This window comes from Macrobrachium nipponense, chromosome 28 (genome assembly GCF_015104395.2).
Source record: "Macrobrachium nipponense isolate FS-2020 chromosome 28, ASM1510439v2, whole genome shotgun sequence".
Taxonomy (NCBI): Eukaryota; Metazoa; Arthropoda; class Malacostraca; order Decapoda; family Palaemonidae; genus Macrobrachium; species Macrobrachium nipponense.
Window position 1 is genome coordinate 22,008,387 of NC_087217.1, and position 17,431 is coordinate 22,025,817.

A 17,431-nucleotide genomic window follows, 5' to 3' on the forward strand; every position below is an offset into this window, starting at 1 on the left:
AGTTCTTACATTGCTGGTACGAAGAGATACGCTTGCCTCTCTCTTAGTACTCGGTCCAGAGGTCTGACCATTGATCCTGCGGTGCACACCCCGATCAATCGGCAGAGGCTTGGATCCCTCCCTCGCTCTTACGACCAGGAGGTCTTCCAAGGTTGGGCGAACACCAGTCTGTTCACAAAGACTCAGATTCCACCCACCAAGAAGTGAGTCTTCCTATTGTAAAAGGACCGAAGGTTTGTATGCCGTGTCAGAACAAATGACAATTTGTCCAAAATTGCATTTTTCCTAACTATACAAACCTGAGGTCCTTTTACACATAGCCCCACCTCATGCCACCCCTCACTCTGCAGTTTTTGCTTGGGCCAAAAGCAAAAGTGATTTGTTTACCTCCCAGTCGCGCGCGCGCGCCTGTCGGACAAGCAGTTAACTACCGAACCCCTTGTTCGAAAGCTTACGACCTATCCAGCTGCCGCTAGTACCTTCCTATTGTAAAAGGACCTCAGGTTTGTATAGTTAGGAAAAATGCAATTTTGGACAAATTGTCATTTTGAACAGGGCAACGTCCGCCTAGCTATACTGGAGCCCCTTCGTCAGCAGGTGGCTATCAACCTATACGCGGGGCACCAAGGCCTGGACTCCATGCAACGACGAGCGCGCCAGACGGTATACTGGCCTGGACTCGAGGGGGACCTGCAGTATCGCCGCTCCTTGTGCGAAGAATGCGACGTTCACGCACCATCCCAGGCCGCGGAGGAATTGTTGGCTGGAACTGGCCCACTTCCCCCACGGTACCTCCTCCTCCCACATCAAGACCCAGCTACGTCACTACTTCGCCAGGTGGGGGGCCCCGGAGCAAATCTCCACGGACTGGGGCACTAATCTGGCAAGTGAGGAAATGGGGGAATTTTTCAAGTTGTGGGGCGTGTCCGTGCGACTATCATCTGCCCAGTACCCGCAGTCCAACGGCAGGGCAGAGGCCGCGGTCAAGGTTGGGAAGCGGATAATAATGGCCAACACGGGCAGCGGCGGCAACCTCGACACGGACAAGTCCTCTTTGGCTATGCTGCAGTACCTCAACACACCCCTCCGCGGAATGAATAAGTCACCCGCCCAGATGGCAGCAGGCAGGCAGCTCCGAGACGGCGTACCTACGGACCGCTGGCACCTCACGGTAGACAAACACTGGGGGCCAACCCTCCGGCACAGAGAACGTCAGATGGCTGACAACGGTGTTGCCCTCACCGAGAATGGACCCTCCAGAACGCTTCCCGTCATCAACCCGGGCTCCCAAGTACGAGTGCAAAATCAAGCCACCAAGCTGTGGGACTGTACCGGTATCGTGGCGGAAACGCTCCCATACCGACAATACCTAGTCAGACTGAACGGCAGCGGGCGCCTCTCCCTCCGTAACAGGAAGCACCTGCGACTCACATCATGGGGCCCCAGCCAGGGCGAGCCACGCCTGCCACGCATCCAGCCCCTCCCACACCCAAGCAGCCACCGGTCAGCCACCCTACGCCCAGCCCGCAAGCAGTGCGGGAGTCACGCCCATCACGTCACGCCAGGAGGCCAGCTTGGATGAATGACTACATATGACGTCTTTGACTGTCATACACCCTTCTTATGTGTAATCATGTACATTACAGCAGCATCTGTTTATTTTGTTTTATTGGATCTGTCCCATTACTCTGTCACATGCATCCAATTTAATCCATGTATATCCATGTATTGTTCTTTTTATTTCCTATCCATGTATACCCATGTATTAATCTCGGGGGGGGGGGGGGGGGGGGGGGGGGGGGGGGGGGGGGGGGGGGGGGGGGGGGGGGGGGGGGGGGGGGGGGGGATGATGGAGTACCTGCATTGTTAAGATATGTTTTCCCATGGCGAGCAGGCGCCAAGTAAGCGTGCTGGTTGGAGACGGTGACTGGCATGAGTATGTAATTGAGGACCTAATAAACCACACGCCTCTACCACCGTGTATCTCTTGTCCCACCTTGACATCCAATAGGCCCCATTATGTCAATATCAAATTCAGCCCCATTATGCCTATATCAAATTCGGCCACAATGTGTCTATATCAAATGTTGCCCCATCATGTCTATGTCAAATGATCCCCCATTATGTCTATATCATATTCGGTCCCATTATATTTATATTAGATTCGGCTTCATTATGTCTATATCATATTTGGCCCCATTATGTCTTATTTAAAATTCGGCCCCATTATGTCTATTTCAAATTCGGTCCCATAATGTCAATTTGTGGACTTCATCACGCTCGAGACCACAGATATAAAAGCCTAGATGCCGCATCGGCCGGCCGGACATACGTCATCAGGTCCGCCATCTTGGCGCGGTAATTCAAACAATGCAGAAGGCTGCAGTATATGACGTTTTTTCGCCACTATTCGCTTAATATTGCACGGATTTTCTTGTCTGATGGCTCGTTACAAAGCTTACACAATTCCCTACAAGGATCTAATAAGAACTAAATGGCCAAGCAAGGCACATAATGAGTTTTTGTTGATGTTTTGATATAGGCTGCTAATTTCATATCAATGTATATAGATTATCTTTACAATGTAGTATCATTAAACTGTTGGAAACAGCAATGAAAAAAAAACTTGTTTAAACTGCTGGGAATATTTATAAATAAATGCACAGATGTACAATAAATGTTATATATACATTCAATGTAAGAACAAATATCATGAAAATAAATCATTGTGCAATACATTTTGAGAGTTGTTACTTCAAAGTATAGGCTTAATTACCCATAAGGCCACCCATAGCTTTAAATTTACATGCCTGACCAAACCAATGAACAGTTAGCTGAAAAAAAATTAGACTGGCCTTATGATTGTGGCCTAGGCTGGAAGGCTCCGTGGGGAGGTTACTATGACCGGGTACGTATACGGGGGTGCTCTTCAGGATTGGCTCATTTTGGCAATTTTGGTCTAGAGATGGGTCCCCTTCTGGAAGGGTAGAAATATAGAGATGACCCAGGCCCTTATCCCAAATAAGGTATAATAATTGATGGGTCATTGACAACACAGGTCTAGAGATGAGCTATATTGAACTGTTAATGCTTACCATAATGATATATCCTAGTCTGAGCAAATTAAAGGTAGTTTTGTGAAAAATTTAAGTTCTATATAATTATTTCACCATATAAAATTAGGTCTAGAGATAGGTCACTTTTGCCACTATACGAGGTCTCTTGATCCCCCCTAAAGTTTCCAAAGCCAGGTCTAGAGGTCAGAATTCACTGAGGAGCATCCCCTTCCAAATAATTGGAAACCCGCCCCCTCCCCCCCAGGCTCAAAGGAGCAGGCAGAGATGCAAAGGCTAGATAACACAGAAATCATAGTTATTCTAGGGCCTACTGTTGTTTATTTTAGGCCCAACCGTACAGTTTTATGACCTAAACTTGTAGGCCTGTGCCAAAAATTACATTGGGGGAATTTTTAACAGAGCACTTCGAGAGACAAAGATTTTACTTAAGTTGCACAGATCCATAGCTGTAGGCCTACTTTAGTAATCTGTCTTATCACAGCATTTCAAATTATTGTTTACAGCAATAGTTATGGGTAAATATTAACATTTGTGTACAACTAGCCCCCCTTCCCCCTACCTGCTAAAACAAAGTCATTGCAAGTTAACTTTCAAACAATAAGGAACAACTTTATTTTATTAGATCCTTGTAGAGAATTATGTAAGCTTTGTAACGAGCCATCAGACAAGAAAATCCGTGCAATATTAAGCGAATAGTGGCGAAAAAACGTCATACACTGCATTGCTTGAATTACCGCGCCAAGATGACGGACCTAATGACGTGCGCCGGCCTATTCAGCTAGCGGCCGATGCAGCATCTAGGCTTTTATATCTGTGCTCGGGACTCCTCCTTGAACATATGGCTCCCTTACGTAAGACTTCCAAAGTTCCCTTCCGACCGTGTTGGCCTGTCAAAAAATGAATTTCAGAAGATAGACAATAAAGTATATAAAGCAATTTTGAAAGTGCCAAGTTACACAGCAAGTTGTGCGTTAAGATCTGAAATAGGGGCCTCTTCCTGCCACTCAAGAGATATCAAGAATAAACTATTCTACATGAAACATACACTGAAGAATGTTGGAAATAAGCTCCTATATGAGATAACCATGGATCAGTATGAAAAAAAACCCCTGGATAATGCAAGTAAAAGAGTATATGAAAGAACTAAACATAAACTTGAGTAAAATTGAAGCAGTTAAAGACAAACAGTTAAGAGAAATAATGAACAATTGGGACAGAAAAACATGGCAGAAAGAAATGAATGAAAAGTCAACGTTAAGAATCTACAGAAAATATAAAGAAAACATAAGAGAAGAAATCTGGTATGACAACACTGAAACAAGCAATGCTGATCAGTAGGGCCAGACTAGGTATACTAGGATTAAATGATAGAAATAGGATAAAAGGAGAAGATACAAAATGTTTATACTGTGAGGAACAAAATGAAAATTTAGAACATTTCTTACTTTACTGTCCAGCATACAATGAAATTAGAAATAGATATAGCTTTATGCAGCAACCATATCAAGAAAATAAAGAGGAATTAGTAGCAAACATACTCTTATTGGTAGTACTAATGAGGGAGGAAGTGGAGAATAGGAAAGATTTTATAAAAGAAATGTGGTATTTCAGAGAGAAGAAGCTTAAACAAACACAAACAAAGGAGGAATAAACGAAGGAAGGGAGCCGTTTCAAAGACGCATCCCACCTACTACTACTACTAACATCAACAATTCAATAACCTCAGCGCTATCTCTCTCTCTCTCACACAAAATCCCCCGTTTCCAAGGCCCCCCCGATAAGGATGTAAGGTTAAGAATAATCAACCGGCAAGAAACAACACCTGCGTCATCGGCAACACTAAAAGTACCTATAAGAGAAATCAATATCCAAGGTAATATATATAGTAGTCCCTACAGAGCAACCCTGTACTTCGACCATTCCGAAACCAGCTCGTAGGCACTACTAGGTTATTTATAGTAAGCCTAGGTAGCTACTAGTAATGGTTAAGTTTGTTTCCGATACATAAATACAAACCCTCGGTCCTTGTTTAACAATATGGAAGGTAACTAGCGGCAGCTGGGACGGTCGTAAGCTTCGAACAAGGGGAGAACGGTAGTTAACTGCTTGTCCGATCGTGCGCGCGCCCGAGAGGTGAAGAATCACTTTTGCTTTCGGCCGCGGGTGTGAAGGACGTGTTCGTCATCGCTCTCTGCCCGCTTCATCGTCGTATACTTTGTTTATATTGTGTTTTCTACTAATGGTTTGTTTGACTTGAAAATGAAACTGTAAGTACACTGTTTTCATTTTCATTACTTAATTATGAATCAACATGGAGCTATCGCCGTAGAGACGGCGATTTCCTCTCTTTTCATGAATTGAACCCTTGAATTAGTATGTCTCGGTGCCGAGGGCGGGCGCGCTCGCGCCGAGTCATGTATTTTGGGCGAAAGTGTGTAGCCTAATTGAAAAATGTAAGTACTCTTTTCATTATATTTTTGCCCTGTGCGTTCGTTTACCGAGAGTGATTGCGCTCGGCACGAGCCTTTTAATTTTGTATAATAGAATGCAATGGAAGTGGATTCGCAATTGCAATATTCTTTTCATTTTCATTTATTTATTTGCATGAAATTTAATTTGGATCAATTTTCGTTCTTACCCGGGAATTGATCCTTACGATTTTTTTATGTGAAAGTGAAATCGCAAGTGCAGTATTTCTGTTTCATTTCATATATATTTTTATGATAGCATCATATTATTGGATCAAGTTTCCGTTCTTACCCGGGAATTGATCTTTTCCCTTTAAGTTCTATGAAGTGAATCGCAAGGGCAGTATTCTGTTTTCATTTTCATATTACTTTTCACTGCTTTGCGGGGGTAGGGGAAGCGAAGGTCTGCCAGGAAGTCGTCTGAAAGCTCTCCCGCGACTTCCTTGGTATCCGATTCTTCGTCTTCCTTCCTGCCCCCCGCTCAGCTTCTTCGTTGTATTTTGTATTTGGGGTCTTCTTTGCGTTCGGGGTGGGGCATGTCTTCCCCCCGTGCGTGAGGGAACCCCTCTTACTAATCTATCTATGTTACCGCAGGTGCTACATCCGTGGGAGACGACCTTGGACAGGTATGGACCACCGCGGCGGCAAGGGGCGTGCCTAGCATCCACGGGCTGCTGCAGCGTCTAGCGAGGTCTGGGCGATCTCCACTACTACCACGGCCGCTTATGCTGCTCCCCCCCACCCCCCCCTCCTGGGTCTACACTCCCCATGCTGTGTCGATGACGCCGTCTGCCGCTACTAGGGCCGCCGCCGTACCGAGGTGGGGTTGCCGCCGCCGCCTGTTTCTTCGTGTTGCCTGCCCCAGACTTCCGCTGTTCCAGCAGCTCGCCCCTGGACCGGCCGCCAGGACCCAGGTTCCGCTGGCTGCCGATGATTCTACGAGGCGATCGCTGGGCCCTGCCGTACCTGCCCGCTGATGTGATTCCCGCTGGTGGCTTGGCTGTCCCCTTCTGTGGGTCTACCGCTGCCGCTGTTCCTGCCGCTCCTGAGCTGGGTTGCTGTTCCTGTCGCTCCTGGTTCCTGAGCCTGTCCATGCTGGTCCTGCCCACGGTGTGTCTTCCCCAGTCCCAGGTCCTTCCGGACAGGTGCAGTCGGGCCGTGTTGCTTCGGCAATAGCCCCGGCTCCGGCCTGGATGGAGGACTTGACGACTGTCCTGCGTGAGCTGACGAGGAAGAGGAGAAGAGGAAGCTGTCATCTTCGTCTTCATCGTCTGCTGCTGCCTCTTCCCCTTCGACTTCTAAGGCCCCATAGCCGAAGAAGAAGAAAAGGCTGCCTTCCCCCCTAAGAAGTCTCCTCGGGAACTTCTAAGGGCCCAGTCCCCACCCCAGTGGGACGGGGGTGGTCCTCTGCTGGTCCTCCGCTCCTTTCGGGAGCGCGGGGCCCGTCTCCCCTTCCGTAAGAAGAGATTAGACGTGGACCAGAGGAGTATCGGTTAGCTCTGGTATTCCTCGCCTGGTGCTAGCGGCGATGCCGCTACGCCAGGTTCCGGCTCGGTCTCTCGTTCGCGAGAAATCCCGAGTGTACGTCCCTCGTGGAGACCGTGCAGCCAAGTTTCGGCGCCAGAGTTCGCTCGGCGCCAAGACGCGGCACGGAAGGAGCAGAAGGCTGGTGAGAGCCGCTCAGGTGACTCTCGCCAGGTCCAGCGGCCGCTCTTGCAGCGACCAGCTGGTAACCCGGGTTTTTCCCCCCTAAGAAGGCTCCTTCGGGACCTTCTAAGGGCCCGTCTCGCTCCGGCGATTCGCGGGGAGCTCTTCTGCTGGTCCTCCTGCTCCCTCGGGAACAGGGCCCGTCTCTTCTTCTACCAAGGAGAAGAAGACGGGGACCAGAGGAGTACCAGCTTCGGCTGGCACTTCCTCGCCTGGTTCTTTAGCGGTTCTGCCGCTAAACCAGGATCCGCCTCGGTTCTCGTTAGCGAGAACGTACCGAGTGGACAGTCTCCCGCGGGAGATCGTCCAGCCAAAGTCTTGACGCCCGAGCTCGCTCGCCGTCAAGACCGAGCGCGGAGCAGAAGACTGGCGAGAGTCGTGCAGACGACTCTCGTCAGGCCAGTGGACGCTCTCGCAGCGACCAGTGGCTGCTCGGGTTGACGTGACGGTCGCTGACCAGCCACGAGTTGAGGCGAGGAAGGGGTCCCCGCGGCCGCGGTACCAACCACGGCTGGTACCAGCGGCTCGACGCGCCGAGAGGACGCTCGCCGGTCTCACCGCGACAGCGAACCTAGCAGGTCACCCTGACGCCGCTCCCATCGGGACCGGGCGGAGATGGTAACCAGCAACAGCTCGCCTGACGCTAGAGATCAGCGTCGACGTTCTCAGCCGAGCCTCTCGACCCCAGGCGAGCGGCAAGGCTAGGCTGCTGCTCGATCGCCACCGCGGGTTGACGATCAGCAGCAGCCCTCCAAGCACGCTGGTCCTGCCAGCGAGCTAGGGGGGGGCGTCAGGTCTGCCTCTCCTGTACCTTCAACCTCCTCGGGCTACACCGGGGAGGGAGGAGCGAGGTACTATGAGTGATCGCGAGAGGTGCGCCGCTCGCGATCCGCTATGACGCCGTATGGACCAGGCACGGTTTTAGGACCGACCAGGACATACGCGCAAGTAGCTGGAGGCGACCGTCAGGGGTCTGCCGCTGTTCCTCCTTCGGAAGGAGGAGTATCTCGGGATCTGTTCTTGCTGGAGGGACTGGACGGTCCTACTCCGCAAGACGCGGTTACTCCCGAGATACAGAGGAATTTGCAGAAGTCATTAAGCTGATTCGTCAGCTAATGACCTTGCGGAAGGATGCCGCCCCCCACCAGCAGAGCCACGTCTCTGCTCGAGTCGTTTTGGGGCCGAGAGGGAACCCAAACCGACGGTGGGTCTGCCGCGATCGGAGCTTGCCAATTCTGTCTCGAACCAGAGTCTCTCGTCTCCGGACAAGAAGGCTCTCTCAGTTCTGGCCGGTCGATCAAGCTACTTCCACCTCCTCTACTGCGACAGCGGCGTTTCTACGTGTCTTCGGACACCGTATTTAGATACTCCTTCGGTCCTCCTGAGAGGTTTCGACCTCGACGAGGACTGGAATGAGTCGGAGGACGGTATCGGCTCTCTCCTGTCGGTGTCGATCAGCCCCACCCAGACGACGTTCACAGTGGCGGCAGACCCTTACCTACAGTGAGAGTTCGTACCCTCCGCGGGAAAACGTTTTCTCCTGACGATACGTTTCCCAGACTCTGAGAGACCATCGCCGCAAGGCGATGGCTGCTCCTATTCTTCTCCAACTGCTAGTTCCACTGGGAAGGCGAGCGAGTATCCAATTCCTCCCCCATTCCCTCTCTCCTTACGGCTACGAGGGAAAGGGGAGGGATCCTACAGAGATTTCTCTGTAGGATCCCACGTTCGGGACTGCGCTACCGGGGGGACCTTCGGGTCCTACCTGACGTAAGCCCCGGTCGTTGAGGAGGGATCCTGCCCCATTCTCGATTTCTACGGGAATCGAGAGGACCACCAGCCGATATCGTTTCACGAATTCGGTGGGGGTTTCGCAGACTGCTTAGAATTCTAAGGAATTTCTAGCGCATTCAGAGTGTTCGAGTTTTTTACGATCTCCAAACACTTAGGCGAGACCACGGTCTAAACGTGAGCGAGACGAGAATCCCCGATGTTACATGATAACTCGGGAACCTCGCCTATGCTCGAATTCCTGGAATTTCTAGCATTGGGAAGAAGACTGCTGCTGAAAGAAACTATCTTACAGTAGGCGACCAACCTGGAATAGAGAAGATCGGACGGGAATATCCAGTTTGGCTTGAACTATCGTCTTAGTATTCTGTTCACCATTGAAGCTTTCCTTCGAGGAAGACTTCTCCTTCACTCTTGATAGAGATCGAAGGTGGTCGATCTCCAATCCTTATTTTGTTTTCTTGAAGGAAAGAATTTAGGATGGAGATCGTTGTTCAGAATCCTACAAATATACTACGTATATTAACCTCGCGACATGATTCTACTAAGCAGTTGAATGGTCCGAGGGGTAGGCGCATATCCTAGTTTATCTACGGATTGCGACTTAGAAGAGAAGTATTCTAATTGAACTGCAACTCGGGGTTGCCTGCAACCTCCCAGGAGTTTTCAGTTTCAATTTTATATACTTCGTTTCGCCTAAATATAATTGCTCGAGCATATCTTTTATGCTCGGTAGTTCTAGCCGAACGCATTCCTTCATGGAATAATGGATTACATGGCAACTCAGGATGACGAGGTCGGCGGGAGAGCTCAGGCTCAACTACTGCGTATTGAACTGCCTGACAGCAGCTCAGTATCAGCTGGGCCTCCGAGATGCACGGTCAGTTATGTCTCTCTCTCCCCTGGTTTGATTGACTACCGAACCGTATCTCTGCCCAACAATCATGGACTTAGGTCTCTGGATTAATGGTGGGGATTCTCGCAATAATGAAGGACCATCTACTGCTGTGACGCTAGATTCCATCGCCTTCGCATTGCGAGAATTTTCAATAGAGATATCTCTTGGACTCTTTCATCTTTCTGTTTACCGCACGGTAACAGAAGTCTGTACAAGTCTCCCGCTGCATCGCACTGCGATAATGCGAATGATTTTGCAGACATCTGAGTTTGTCTTCAAAAATATCTCGTATTCGTAGGTGTACAATTGTTCATTGTTCAACCCGAATTACGAGATGTGTCAGAAGACATCGCCTACTCTCCGACCTGACAGCTCTACTTCCAAATGTTCAGCCCATGAGAACAGTTCTTCAGGCGGTTTTCCCCTGTGTTTTCATTACTGAAGAACGCCCCGCTTTCATTGCAACTACGACTTCTCACCGGACAGCAATGAAAATAGCGGTTAGCGTTTTCAGTCATTTGTAAGCACAGGTTATGAATCTTGAGAATCCTTCTCTCGATTCGTCTGTGAAGACGTAGGTTGCATTCAATATCTACCTTCGTCTTCAACGGTACATAGTGTTGTTTCTCCTTAGCTGAGATTCAACAACCATGAGATGTGTTTTGCCTTCAGGGACCTCGGTCTCTAGAAGGCAATTGACTTTCGCCTGTTGGGCACATGCCTTAAGAAGAATCATCACCTTCGCTGTCCGGCATTGGTGACAAACAAATACATTATTTGTTTGGTCTCTCGGCATAACCCTTTAAAGGCGAAGGTCACGTGACTTACTCGGATGCTTTGACAACTTGCCTCCTACCGAACGCAGTCAGTCGGCAGCTGTCAGAGCGCCCGAGTCAGTTACGAACTACGCTGTTGACTTAGTTCGGTTGTTTTACAGAGCAATCATTACTTCGTTTTAATAGCTTGTCACAGTACCCATACCATTGACACCCACCATGGAGTGTCGGTGTACTATCCACTACCGAGAACTTCGCTGCATGGGGATAGGAGGATGCCGAGAGACTTCGTGGCAAACGGACAGACCAGTATGGGTACTGGACATCACCGAAGTAGAGAAGATGGGATAGGTTCATGCGACTATTTCCTTCTTTCCTCTGAGGAACTGCATGACTTCTCCTGCGAAGTCAAGCATCCAGGGGATGGGGATCCGTGACGCTCGATTTCGTACCGAACTTCGTAGCGAAGACTCAGAACCCTTCGGTCCCTGACGATTGGTTCGAGTCGTTCACATTCCCCTCCCTAATGGACGTTCACCGCCTTCGATGCGAAGGAGATGCTGCCTTGTCCGCAAGAACTTCTCCGCCGTGCGCAGGTACTGAAGGCAGGGGTCTGGTCCAACCAGACCACATGCCCTTCCTTCTACCTTCGGGATATTGCCCACAGGTCCTTGGATCTTTTTCCTTGGGACCCGTGGTGGCTGCTCAACACGTTGTGTAGCGAACCCACCCAGACCCTCGCAGGCTGAACAGCATCGAGTCCTGGTGTGACCGTAAGAATGGATGAGTGAATGAGAGAGTGGACTGGCTCCTCTTCCCATCTTTTTCTTTTCCCCTCTACCTGTGGTTAGAGGGACACGGTCGTCACCCTGCTGGATTAGGACAAGATGCAGGTGAGCTACTCAAACCAGAGGCCCCATCCTATCCCTTTCACTAGGGATAGGAGCGTATATCCACCACTTCCTCCAACAAGGGGAGGAAGTGGATGCCAGCTTGAGACAACCCATACTTTTATGTTGCCTCTTGCAAACAGGAACAAGTTCTTGCTTGCTGGTACGAAGAGATACGCTTGCCTCTCCTTAGTACTCGGCCCAGAGGTCTGACCATGATCCTGCGGTGCACACCCGATCAATCGGACAGAGGCTTGGATCCCATCCTCGCTCTTACGACCAGGGAGGCATTCCAGGGATGGACGAACACCACCAGTGTTCATCAAAAGACTCAGATTCCTCCCACCAAGAAGTGAGTCTTCCTATTGTTAAAGGACCGATGGTTTGTATTACGTATCGGAACAAATGACAATTTGTCGAAAATTGCATTTTTCCTAACTATACAAACCTGAGGTCCTTTACATATAGTCCCTCCTCATGCCACCCCTCACTCTGCGTATTTTGCATGGGCCAAAAGCTAAAAGTGATTGTTTTACCTCCCAGTCGCGCGGCGCGCGACTGTCGGACAAGCAGTTAACTACCGTTCTCCCCTTGTTCGAAGCTTACGACCGTTCCAGCTGCCGCTAGCTACTTCCTATTGTTAAAGGACCTCAGGTTTGTATAGTTAGGAAAAATGCAATTTTCGACAAATTGTCATTTTGTTTTCTTGAAGGAAAGAATTTAGGATGGAGATCGTTGTTCAGAATCCTACAAATATACTACGTATATTAACTTCGCGACATGATTGCGTAAGCAGTTGAATGGTCCGAGGGGTAGGCGCATATCCTGGTTATTCTACGGATTGCGACTTAGACGAAAAGTATTCTAATTGAACTGCAACTCGGGTTGCCTGCAACCTCCCAGGAGTTTCCAGGTTCAATTTTATATACTTATGGTGTTGTCACAACAACACCATTTAAGCTTTTATATTTACCGAAATTCGTTTCGCATAAATATAATTGCTCGAGCATATCTTTTTATGCTTGGTGGTTCTAGCCGAACGCATTCCTTCGTGGAAAGGATTACTTGGCAACTCAGGATGACGAGTCAGCGACAGCTACTGCGTATTGAATTGCCCGAGGCATTTCAGTACCAGCTGCCGCTTTGAGATGGACGGTTGGTTATGTCTTTCTCAACCTGCTTTGATTGAATACCAACTGTATTCTGCAACCAATCAACCACGGACGTTAAGTCTCTGATTAACGGGGATTCTCGCATACATGAATGACCATCTACTGCTGTGACGCTAGTATTCAACGTCTTCGGTATTGCGAGAATTTTAAACAGATATCTCTATTCGACTCTCATCTTTCTGTTTACCGCACGGTAACAGAATTCTGTAATAGTCTCTTGCTGCATCGTATCTCGATAATGCGAATGATTTTTGCGGAATCTGAGTTTGTCCTCAAAATATCTTGTATTTGGAGGTGTGCAATTGTTCATTGTTCACCCCGGATTAGCAGATGTATTGAAAGACATCGCCTACTCCCACACCTGCCAGCTCTACTTCCAAACGTTCAGCCCATGAGAAGCAGTTCTTCAGGCGGCTCTCCCCTGTGTTTCATTACTGAAGAAACGCCCGCTTTCACTGCACACCGGACAGCAATGAAATGGCGGTTAGCGTTTTCAGTCATTTGTAAGCACAGGTTTAGAATCTTGAGATTCCTTCTCTCGATTCAGCTGGAAGACGTAGGTTGCATTCATTGCCTACCTTCGTCTTCAACGTCACATAGTGTTGTTTCTCCTTAAGCTGAGATTCAACGTCTATGAGATTTTCTTGCCGCCATCAGGGACCTCGGTCTTTTGAAGGCAATTGACTTTCGCCTTTTGAGCTTATGCATTAAGAGAATCATCGCCGCGCCGTCCGGCATCGGTGACTAACAAATATTTTATTTGTTTGGTCTCTCAGCATAACTCTTTAAAGGGCGAAGTCACGTGACTTACCCGGATGCTTGGACAACTTGGCCTCTAACTGATTCCGAACCAGTCAGTCGGCAGCTGTCAGAGCGCCCGAGTCAGTTATGAACTATGCTGTGGACTTAGTTCGGTTGTTCCAGAGCAATCATTACTTCGTCTTAATAGCTTGTCAGTATGAGTACTGTACATAACCAAAGTCGAGAAGAGGGATAGGTCATACGACTATGCCCTTCTTTTCGTCTTAGGTAACTGCATGACTTCTCTTGAGAAGTCAAGCACAAAGGGATGGGGATTTGTGACGCTTCGATTTCGTACCGATCTTCGTAGCGAAGACTCAGAACCCTTCGGTAACTGACGATTGGTTCGAGTCCTTCACAATACCCTCCCTAATGGACTTCACCGCCTCGATTCGAATGGCTATGCTGCTTTGTCCTGTGAAGGCGCGACGGAGCTGTCTGAAGAAACTTGACACCCGGGATGAGTGTGGACGCCTCTTCATCATTCTCTCGCGTTCCGCAAGAACTTCTCCGTGGCGCAGGTAATGAAGGCAGGCGCACCTGGTCCAACCCAGGACCGCATGCACCTCCTTTTCTACCTTCGGGATATTCCCGCCACAGTTCCGTTGGATCTTTTTCCTTGGGAAACCGTGGTGGCTTGCCTCAACACGTTGTGTAGTTAACCCAGAACCTCGCAGGCTGAAACAGCATCGAGTCCTGGTGTGACCGTAAGAATGGTATGAGGAATGAGTGTGTGACTGGCTCCTCTTCCATCTTTTTGTTCTTCCCTCTACCTCTGGGTAGAGGGACACGGTCGTCACCCTGCTGGGTAAGGACGAGATGCAGGTGAGCTACTCAATAGAGCACCATCCTATCCCTTTCAGTAGGGATAGGAGTAAATATCCACCACTTCCTCCAACAAGGGGGAGGAAGTGGATGCCAATTTGAGACAAACCCATCATTTTATGATTGTCTCTTGCAAACAGGAACAAGTTCTTGCTTGCTGGTACGAAGAGATACGCTTGCCTCTCTCTTAGTACTTGGCCCAGAGGTCTGACCATTGATCCTGCGGTGCACACCCCGATCAATCGGACAGAGGTTTGGATCCCTCCCTTGCTCTTACGACCAGGGAGGCACTCCAGGGTTGGACGAACACCAGTCTGTTCACCAAAAAGACTCAGATTCCTCCCACGAAGAAATGAGTCTTCCTATTGTTAAAGGACCGAGGGTTTGTATTACGTATCGGAACAAATGACAATTTGTCAAAAATTGCATTTTTCCTAACTATACAAACCTAAGGTCTTTTACATATAGTCCCACCTCTGGCACCCCTCACTCTGCAACTTTTTGCATGGGCCTAAAGCAACAAAAGTGATTCTTCACTCTCGGGCGCAGTGGGCGCTGCGCACGATCGGACAAGCAGTTAAGTACCGTTCTCCCCTTGTTCGAAGCTTACGACCGTCCCAGCTGCCGCTAGTTACCTTCCTATTGTTAAAGGACCTCAGGTTTGTATAGTTAGGAAAAATGCAATTTTCGACAAATTGTCATTTTAACTAAAAAAGATAAAAGAAAATGTCACTTTATTGGTTAGGCTAATCCATGCGACCGTGGGCTAATCATAAGAGAACTACCTATAAATACAAACCAAAATGAAAAATACAGATAAGTAGAAGTAACCTATAGGTAGTATAGGGTAAAACACCGCATGGTACAGGGGTGGACCATATACGATCAATGTGTACCACCCCAAAAAAAGTACATTAGGCTATAACCCGTCCTGACACTGGAGATGGGCATCAGTCGCGACTTCTTGTTGGTGAGAAACAGAGCTAAAGACCTTTACTCTCCTTTCGAAGTAAGTATTTTCTCCAAAGTTAGAAATTAAGGCCAAATTTTAAGTTGTTCCGATACGTAATACAAACCCTCAGTCCTTTAACAATAGGAAGGTAACTAGCGGCAGCTGGGACGGTCGTAAGCTTTGAACAAGGGGAGAACGGTAGTTAACTGCTTGTCCGATCGTGCGCGCGCCCGAGAGGTGAAGAATCACTTTTGCTTTCGGCCGCAGGGTGTGAAGGACGTGTTTTTCGTCATCGCTCTCTGCCCGCTTCATCGTCGTATGCTTTGTTTATATTGTGTTTTCTACTAATGGTTTGTTTGACTTGAAAATGAAACTGTAAGTACACTGTTTTCATTTTCATTACTTAATTATGAATCAACATGGAGCTATCGCCGTAGATGCGGCGATTTCCGCTCTTTTCATGAAATTGACTTGAATTATGTCTCAGTGCTGAGGGCGGGCGCGCTCGCGCCGAGTCATGTATTTTGGGCGAAAGTGTGTAATTGAAAGATGTAAGTACTCTTTTCATTATATTTTTGCCCTGTGCGTGCCGAGAGCGTGATTGCGCTCGGCACGAGCCTCTTATTTTGTATGAATAGAATGCAATGAAAGTGGATTCGCAATGCAGTATTCTTTTCATTTTCATTTATTTAATTGCATCAAATTTAATTTTGGATCAATTTCCGCTCTTACCCGGGAATTAATCCTTACGATTTATTTCTGTGAAAGTGAAATATCAAGTGCAGTATTCTGTTTCATTTTCATATATATTTTATGATAGCATCATATTATTATGGATCAAGTTTCCGCTCTTACCCGGGAATTGATCTTTCCCCCTTTAAGTTCTATGAAGTGAATCGCAAGTGCAGTTTGTTCCGACACGGCATACAAACCTTCGGTCCTTTTACAATAGGAAGGTACTAGCGGCAGCTGGATAGGTCGTAAGCTTTCGAACAAGGGGTTCGGTAGTTAACTGCTTGTCCGACAGGCGCGCGCGCGCGACTGAGAGGTAAACAAATCACTTTTGCTTTCGGCCTGCTGGCGTGTAGACGTGTATCATCGCTCTCTGCCCGCTTCATCGTCGTTGCTTTCGCATGGTTGTGTTTTTCTTTTTCTATTTATCTAGTGAAACTGAATTGTAAGTACAATCATTTCATCTTTATTTCCATTGAATTCAATTGTGAATTAAAGGATCTTGGTTTCTCCACGCCCTCCGATTACCCGAGTGCCGGGACTGAAGGGCGTAAGTGCGGGAATTCATTTTTCCCAGAAATGATCCTCGTATTGTGTATGCTCGGTGCCGAGGGCGGGAGAGCGCTCGCTCCGAGCTTATATTTTGGTTGAAAATGTGTAGATGAAAATCGTAAGTAAGTGCCCTTTTCATTTATATTTTTTTGACCTGTATGCTCGTTGCCGAGCGAATGCGCTCGGCACGAAAACTTATTCTGTATGGAAGTGGAATCGCAAGTACCAGTATTCTTTTTCATTTTCATATATTTATTTTGATTGTAGCAATACTCATTTTGGATCAGTTTCCGCTCTTACCCGGAAATTGACCCTTTCCCCTTTTTATTTGAATGAAGTGAAATCGCAAGTGCAGTTCTTTTTCATTTTCATATTTTATTGAGATTGCATTATTTACTTGGATCAATTTTCCGCTATTTTCCCGGGAATTTGATCCTTCCCCTTTTTATTTTGTATGAAGTGAAATCGCAAGCGCAGTATTCTTTTTCATTTTCATATATTATTTTGATTGCATCAATTCATTATGGATCAAGGTTCCGTTCATATTCGGGAATGGATCCTTTTACCCTTGCGCTCGGTACCGAGGGCGCAAATGCGCTCGATCCGAGCCCTTATTCATTGTGAAGTGAATCGTAATGCAAGATTCTTTTTCATTTTATTCCTTTTATTATTGATTGCATCAATATTTATTTGTTCAAGTTCCGCTCAGTCCAGGGAATTGATCCTTATGCCCTTGCATCAGGCACGATTGCTCTCGGGGCTCTTATTATTATTGTTGGGTACATGGGTG

The 17,431-nt window shown here is 47.9% G+C and overlaps 1 protein-coding gene across 2 annotated transcripts in view; it reads left to right on the forward strand.

The window, feature by feature from the left end:
• LOC135201573 (histone-lysine N-methyltransferase PRDM9-like) overlaps positions 1-17,431 on the forward strand; it is a 61,541-nt gene that overhangs the window by 28,411 nt on the left and 15,699 nt on the right. Inside the window, exon 1 of one of the 2 annotated variants that reach the window (XM_064230594.1) lies at positions 4,766-4,950. The exons of the other annotated variant lie outside the window; for it this stretch is intronic. The gene's annotated coding sequence lies outside the window, so the exon portion shown is untranslated. Of the gene's footprint in view, positions 1-4,765; positions 4,951-17,431 lie in introns of those variants that run through there. 2 annotated transcript variants of the gene reach the window in all.